The sequence below is a fragment of the Chiloscyllium plagiosum genome, unplaced genomic scaffold (genome assembly GCF_037043375.1).
Source record: "Chiloscyllium plagiosum isolate Xiang-an unplaced genomic scaffold, Cpla_swu_hap1 HiC_scaffold_52, whole genome shotgun sequence".
Taxonomy (NCBI): domain Eukaryota; kingdom Metazoa; phylum Chordata; class Chondrichthyes; order Orectolobiformes; family Hemiscylliidae; genus Chiloscyllium; species Chiloscyllium plagiosum.
Window position 1 is genome coordinate 26,964,917 of NW_028270190.1, and position 7,247 is coordinate 26,972,163.

Consider the following 7,247-nt stretch of genomic DNA (forward strand, 5'->3'; position numbering starts at 1 on the left):
ACGCAGACACGGGGATAATGTGCAAACGCCACACAATCAGTCGCCTGAGGCGGGAATTGAACCTGGGCCTCTAGCGCTGTGAGGCAGCAGTGCTAAATACTGTGCCACCGTGCCGCCCAAATATAAGTCCTCCGTTCCAAACATTACTTTACTATGTATGACACTGATTCTAAGGCATTAAAAAGGGGTCACAGTGGGAGAAATTTGGAAAGCAGTGATTTAATATAATCCCTTTCAAAACTTTAAACGCACCGATCTCATTCCTTATTTCATCATTCACTGTCAAACTGTTCTCTCTCCCTGAGATAAACTATTGCTATTCTCTGGTTATCAAGCGTACTTGTGAACTGTCGATTTCGAGATGCCGTCTGATTCACTCCATTCGTCATGCTGTAACTACGGATATGGTGCTGTTAGACTGTAGAGCACCGGCATATGATCATACAAAAGGCAGATCAGACTGAACAGTTTTGGGGGACAGCAAATTTTACCCAAAATCTTGTCAATCCTAATGCTTTCAGCACATCTGCACAATTAAGGAAATGAAACAAATCCTGGAGAGAAAATGATTGAGAGCTGACTTATTTGAGACATATAAGATAGTCAGCTGGTTAGATAGGGTGGACAATGAGCAACGTTTTCCTCGGATGGTGATGGCTACCATGAAGTATTATGGACGAGCCAGACCACTCAAAACATTCTTAAGCAGGCAGCTGAGACCATAACTTTGCAATTTGTTTCAGGATAATTACAGTAAAAAATGCCCGGATTGAGTCAGCTAGGTTGACTCTTAGACTTCAAAACAGATAAAAATATTCACAAAATTACACAATGGTACAGAAAGAACAGAATAACGAATCCCTACAAAAATTAACATATACAGCTAAACTTATTTATGCTGTTCCGAATTTACACAAAAGTTCCAAATAGCAAACTGCCTTTAAAGCCGATATAAATCAAACATATGCTTACAGGTTGAAATTCAAGAGCAGAAAGGAAAGACAGAGATTCTACACAGCTCCCTGTTGAACTTCCAAGAGTTCAAAACTGAACTGAAACTGCTCAGCTGTGTAGGTAACTTCTAAAAGAAGGACCACTTTGGACTGAAGTCTCATCTGGCAGCATACAAGCAAAATGCCTCTCAAACTTCTTTTCATCTCTGTAGAAAGCCAGAATGATCGGACCCCGGCCAGGTTTACTGCCCCTCTGGAAAAAAACATCAAGGGCAGAGTCTCCTTGAGCGAAGGAACAGCTCTTAGAAATAAAGAAGTACAAGCTTTGTTACAGAGGGTGTAAGACTTATTTTGGGGAGCAATAGATGTAGGACAGATTACAGAGTAAGTTGATTTTAATAGATAGTAGTGGAACGCACTGCCTGCATCAATAGACTCGCCAGATTTCAGGACGTTTATATTACATTTGGATAGTCATAGAGTCATAGAGTAACGGGAATGTACAGCATGGAAACAGACCCTTCGGTGCAACTCGTCCCTGCCGACCAGATATCCCAAGCCAATCTACCCCACCTGCCAGCACCTGGCCCATATCTCTGCAAACCCTTCATATTCATATCCCCATCCAAATGCCTTTTTAAATGTTGCAATTGTACGAACCTCCACCACTTCCTCTGGCAGCTCATTCCATACACGTTCCACCCTCTGTGTGAGAAAGTTGCCCCCTAGTTCTCTTTTATATCTTTCCCCTCACACCCTAAACCTATGCCCTCTTGTCTGGACTCCCCGACATCAGAGAAAATACTTTGTCTATTTCTCCTATCCATGCCCCTCATAATTTTGTAAACCTCTATAAGTTCACTCCTCAGCCTCCGATGCTTCCAGGGAAAACAGACTTAGCCTGTTCAGCCTCATCCTATAGCTCAAATCGTCCAACCGTGTCAACGTCCTTGTAAATCTTTTCTGAACTCCTTTAAGATTCACAACATCTTTTTGATAGGCAGGAGACCAGAATTGCACGCAATATTCCAACAGTGGCCTAACTATGTACAGCCGCAACATGACCTTTCAACTCCTGTACTCAATACTCTGACCAATAAACAAGAAAGCCGAGCAAACGCCTTTCTCACTGTCCTATCCACCTGCGACTCCACTTATAAAGAGCTATGAAACTGCGCTTCAAAATTTCTTTGTTCAGCAACACTCCCTCGGAACTGACCATTAAGTGTATACGTCCTGTTAAGATTTACTTTCCCAAAATACAGCACCTCATATTTATCTGAATTAAACTCCATCTGCCACTTCTCTGCACATTGGCCCATGTGGTCAAGATCGTGTTGTAATCTGAGGTAACCCACTTCGCTGTCTACGACATCTCCAATTCAAAGTTTGTGCGAAGATTTGTAGCTCGGGTGCTCCTGGTTGTGGTTCTGTTCGCCGAGCTGGAAGTTTTTGTTGCAAACGTTTCGTCCCCTGGCTAGGCGACATCATCAGTGCTTGGGGGCCTCCTGCGAAGCCCTTCTTTGATGTTCCCTCCGGTGTTTATAGTGGTCTGTCCCTGCCGCTTCCGGTTGTCAGTTTAAGCTGTCTGCTGTTGTGGTTGGTATTTTGGGTCCAGGTCGATGAGTTTGTTGATGGAGTTTGTGGATGAATGCCATGCCTCTTGGAATTCCCTGGCTGTTCTCTGTCTGGCTTGCCCTATGATAGTAGTGTTGTCCCAGTCGAATTCATCCACAAACTCCATCTACAAACACATCGACCTGGACCCAATATACCAACCACGACAGCGGACAGCTGAAACTGACAACCGGAAGCGGCAGTGACAGACCACTATAAACACCGGAGGAAACATCAAAGAAGCGCTTCGCAGGTGGCTCCCAAGCACCGATGATGTCGCCTAGCCAGGGGACGAAACGTTTGCAACAAAAACTTCCAGCTCGGCGAACAGAACCACAACGACACCTCCAATTTTGGTGTCATCTGCAAACTTACTAACTGTATCTCTTACGCTCGCATCCAAATCATTTACATAAACGACGAAAGGTAGAGGACCCAGCACCGATCCTTGTCGCAATCCACTGGTCACAGACCTACAGGCTTTAAAACAATCCTCCACAACCACGCTCTGTCTTTTAACTTTGAGCCAGTTCTGTATCCAAATGGCACGTTCTCCCGTATTCCATGAGATCTAACCTTGCTGATCAGTCTCCCGTGCGGAATCTTGTCTAATGCCTTACTGAAGTCCATATAGATCACATCTACCTCTGTGACCTCATCAATCCTCTTTATTACTTTCTTAAAACGAAAATTGAATAGTTTAGTTTAGATGGGCTTCAGATTAGTTTCACAGATCATTGCCACATCAAGAAAAGAAGCGCCTGCGATGCTCTGTCATGTTCTATGTTCTATCTGCGTTTTCCTACCTTACCGAAACTATCCTACGTCACTTACCCTGGTTCCTGTAAGTTCGTCATTGCACCTCACTGCCAATTTGCAAATGCACATACTTCCTGCAGACAGAATCATCGTGAACGGGATTTTTTTCCTAACATCCCACTTCCTACAGGAATAGCACAAAGCTTTACTGAGGCCATCTGTGCAAATTAAACAATCTTCCAACCCTGAAAATAGAACACCCCGATTGTTCTAAACAAACTGCTTGCGGGTTAATTGATAGCTGCTTTACGTGTTTAAAAATAGAATGTAATGTGTAGACGAATCGCAAAGAGCATATTTAATACTAATAATCTACGCGTCATTTTAGATTTAGATTTGGAGGATAATTAGACAGAATAAACCACTTTCCGGTTCCCCTGCTGTGATAAGCGCGCTAATGACTTTGTTCAAGATAAGCTGTCAACTTCACTGTTTATTTTTCTGAGACAGAACGCGGAAGTCCAGATACTTGAAATTAACAGAAGAGGTAGACAGCTCTGAAACTTCAATGCTTGGCCAGTCACCTGTGCAGGTTCTCAGTTACACTTGCGGAAATGGTGATGAGCTAGAATCACGACAATCTAAGTGCTGGAAATAAATGCGGAAAGTTCTCACGGAGTGTACTCCAGGAATTTGACTCAGTGTCACGAAAGGCATTTGTTTTTCATCTGTCGCATTCTCCCTTCTCCCCTTATTTCTTTAAGTATGTTGTTTAATTCTTCTTCAGAGTTCTAGTTTTCTGAGGAAAGGTCAAAGGTCCCGAAATGAAAACTCGGATTGCTGCCAGATCTGTGGAGATTTTCCAGCAACTTGTGTTTCCGTTTTGATCCCCTTGTGCCAATGTTCGCAATCAAGCCAACACATTATAAATCAGTGGGTACTACTTCAAAAAAAGAAGCAATCAAATCTAACACTGAAACAAACCTCAATAAAGGAGCAGCTCTTAGAGCCACCATTTTATCCCGGCCTATACCTTTAATTACCCAGAAACCTCAGATGATATGTTGGAAATTGTGGCTTCTGTATTCCATCTGATCAAACTTGTTGACAACTTGGATTCAAATCACATCTCGTAAACAAGGCGATTTCAATTCAATTATTCATCAGCCTATTCCGAACACATGAGGAATCAAAAGCCAGTCTCATTCATGGTTATCATCAATGTAAACTTAATTGTCATAACGATATACCTGCGAATGAAAGTAAACGGGCCATTTGCCCCGTTCTGGCTATAAGTGACTTTAGGTTCAACGCAACAACTCTTTGTTGCCCTCTGAAAGCAAGCAATCAGTCGGAGCTATTAGGGATAGACAACAAAGATTGGCATTGCCAATGATGTGCATGACATAGAAAGAGTTGTATTGTTTCGAACGTAATTTCTGCTTCAGTACCAACTAAGTCTGCCTTGGCCTCCCTCAGAAAGACAACACAGAGAGAGCTCGTGCTAAGCTGAATGTAAAGCATACAACATGAAATACAAGGGGGATTAGGTCGATATACACTGGTTTGGAAAAAATGGACAAAAATAAAGTTCCTTTGTTCATCACTTTAGTTTGAAAATGTATCTGCGGAAACACACGATAATTTTGAGAACTGAAATAGAAAGTGAGTGGCAAAGATTGGAATATAGAATTCGAATTTGATTTTATTGTCAAGCATGCTCAAGTACGGAATACACGAGTAAACTGAACAGTTTGCAACGTCCACGTTTCACACTGACATTTTAGTGCAAGGTACGAAAGTACAAAATGTTAGATAAAGAGTCGAGAAGTTAACAAGATAAAAGTGACAGCTGCATGGTTCTTGTCCCCAATAGAAATGAGAATCAACGAATAAAAAGCAAACAATCCAATTTTATTGTGAAATCTGTTAAACATAGGTCAGACGATGAATTAAATACTAATTCCTTGTGTATAAATTGGGATTTGAATCCATGTTTCCAACAACTTCGATCAGGTGTAGTGCAGTCACCACAATTTACAATGTTTCAACTGAGGTTTTTGGGTAATCGAAGATGGAGGACAGAGGAAAACTTTGGCGATAAGAGCTTTTCCTTTATTGAGGTTTATTTCGTTGATAGAGTTGATTTCTTCGTTTTTTGATGTGGAAATCACTGATTTATAAGTCGTTGGCTGGAAGAAAATAATTATGAATGAAAGAAACAAATATTGTACATAGTTCACACTGATGGGTTTAGTAAAATGCACCATTCTAATTAGTTGTCTGTTGCCGAGTTTTATCTTGCCTAAACTCAGAGATCTGATGTTCTACCCGCCATCATGCCTCCATTCATTAACATTTCCATTTATCTCCGTTTCCTTTCCTCATGCAACTCCCCCACCCACCCGGTACCTCCAGGATTCAACTCCAATGTATAAGTGTCCAGAATTGTAGTTTGCGGATTGGTCGAATTCATGGCTCATTCGGAAGACAATATTGTTTTAACTTGACATCTCTAATGCCAAGTCTTACACGACGGCATGGTGGCACAGTGGTTAGCCCTGCTGCCTCACAGCGCCAGAGACCTGGGTTCAATTCCCGCCTCAGGCGACTGACTGTGTGGAGTTTGCACGTTCTCCCCGTGTCTGCGTGCGTTTCCGCCGGGTGCTCCGGTTTCCTCCCACAGTCCAAAGATGTGCAGGTCAGGTTAATTGGCCATGCTAAATTTTCCGTAGTGTTAGGTCAGGGGTATGGGTGGGTTGCGCTTCGGTGGGTCAGTGTAGACTTGTTGGGCCGAAGGGCCAGTTTCCACACTGTAATGCAATCGAATCTAAAAAAAGACTGCCGGCCAAGTTTAAGCAAGTTGGGATCAGAATAGTTAGGTGGTTGTTTTCTCGACTAGCAATTACGGAACGGTAACAACTAGTTGTCTTGCCAACATTACCCCCAAATTTGGAGTTGATTTTGGAAATTTCGTCGAGCTATTTATGGTTCAGCATAAACAAGTTTGAACACACTTGTTACGATAAGGTCATGATCCCATCCATTAATTAAATTAAACATCTGGAAAAGCTTACCACTCGTCGAAATCTGTAAAAATATGAGTGATAGATAATTTCCAATTTCCACTGGTTGAATCAATTTATGAATAAACTACAACTATTTAAAACTTTAAGCATCTTTTCTCTTAACTGCTTTTATCTACTTTCAACTCCATAACAATATATTGTTCCAATTTTAAAAAAAACGCAACAACTTAATTTCAAAATCAAACAACGGTTGCTGTCAGGAGCACCTTTATTCATTTGGCTGGAAGATCTTCCTGTGTCGTCTTCCTTCTTTTTTTTACAGCGAAGATATTTCATGTCAAACAAATACCTTTGATACTGAGTGTTTTTGATAGACAGTCTTTCTCGACAGCAGTAACTCTCTTGATGACAGTTAATCTGTCTAACTTCGAACATGTCTTTTTTTATAACGTAATCAAGAGTCTGGTGCTGGAAAAGCATAGCCGATCAGGCAGCATTCGAGGATCAGATGAATTGACGATTCGGGCGTACGCCCTTCATGAGAAATGAGGCTTGTTGGCTGGGTGACTTAGAGATAAATGGGAGGGTGTGAGGCTGGGACGAAGGTGCGACACTGCTAGATGTACAGGCCAATTTTTGTCGAATGTGGATAGATACTTTGGGGCCTTGGACGAAGATGAGGGAGTGGTGTGGGTGTATATTTTGCAATTCCTGTGAGGGCAAGGGAATGTACCAAGAGTGGGAAGTGGGGTGTTTGGGGGCGTGGACGTGACGAGGAAGTCGTGAAGGACATGGTCACTCCAGAACACTCATAGGGGTGGGGAGCGAAATATATCTCTGGTGCTGGGATCCGTTTGGAGATGACAGAAATGCTGCGATATATGGGAGG